General features: G+C 29.7%; 1 non-coding gene across 1 annotated transcript; it reads left to right on the forward strand.

Annotated features, from left to right (window-relative positions):
- The first annotated feature begins 617 nt into the window (after nt 1-617).
- On the forward strand, nt 618-734 carry LOC128249962 (U6atac minor spliceosomal RNA). Its single transcript, XR_008266110.1, has one exon. It is a non-coding gene; the product is annotated as a U6atac minor spliceosomal RNA (small nuclear RNA).
- The last annotated feature ends 158 nt before the right edge of the window (nt 735-892 follow it).

The following is an 892-nucleotide window of genomic DNA, read 5'->3' on the forward strand; positions in this document are numbered from 1 at the left end:
TGAATCGTGTTTTGTTTTGGAGAAAACTGAATATAAAGTTTTCACATTTTTATTTTAGTAGTAACTATGGAAGATTGGTGGGATTATTATTTGTATGGACTTAAAGATTGGTCGCTATTTAGTATATAATTTAGTTAATGTAGGTTTACTATTAATACCGATACAGATATACATAGATTTATGTGTTTCTTTATTGTAGTTTAATTTAAAGTTAGTGTTTAATCCTGTCAATATTTGGATTGAATGAATGTGGTTATTAAGCCTCCACTTTTATATTATACTATGGAAGACTATAGGGAATATTTTTGTATGACATACAGGTTAGCTCGCTGTTTTGTTACATACTTAGGAGTTAGTTATATATTTACTTATTGAATTTATTTACCGATACTATTGGACACAGGGTAAACGTGTTTGGAAGTTATGGGGGATTTTTTGATATGATTGTTCCCAAACAACACTTATTTTAGTGATGTTGACTCCACCGGACTGAATGGTACTACTCAGGTGTCGAAACCATAAAGATATCCGCGGTACAGCTGATGATGGAGGTATGCTAGATTGTTTTTTATATGAGCAATAGTATTATAACTCATTCTTTTGATGATATTTTGATATATATATATATATGGAGAGACGGTTAGCACTCCCCTTGACAAGGACGGAAGAGGTCAATCGATCTTTCTAACACATATGGGCATTGCTCTCTACTTCAGAGCAACCTATTTTTATTTCTCAAAATACAATGTTTATATACCAAAAAGATTTTCTAACATTTTTCTAACATTTTCTAACATTTTTCTGACATAATTTAAATATATACTTTAACCATGTAACAAAAGCCTTCTGTAGATTTTTCACCCTTATTATCTTTTATATATATATATATATA

This window comes from Octopus bimaculoides, chromosome 18 (assembly GCF_001194135.2).
Source record: "Octopus bimaculoides isolate UCB-OBI-ISO-001 chromosome 18, ASM119413v2, whole genome shotgun sequence".
Taxonomy (NCBI): domain Eukaryota; kingdom Metazoa; phylum Mollusca; class Cephalopoda; order Octopoda; family Octopodidae; genus Octopus; species Octopus bimaculoides.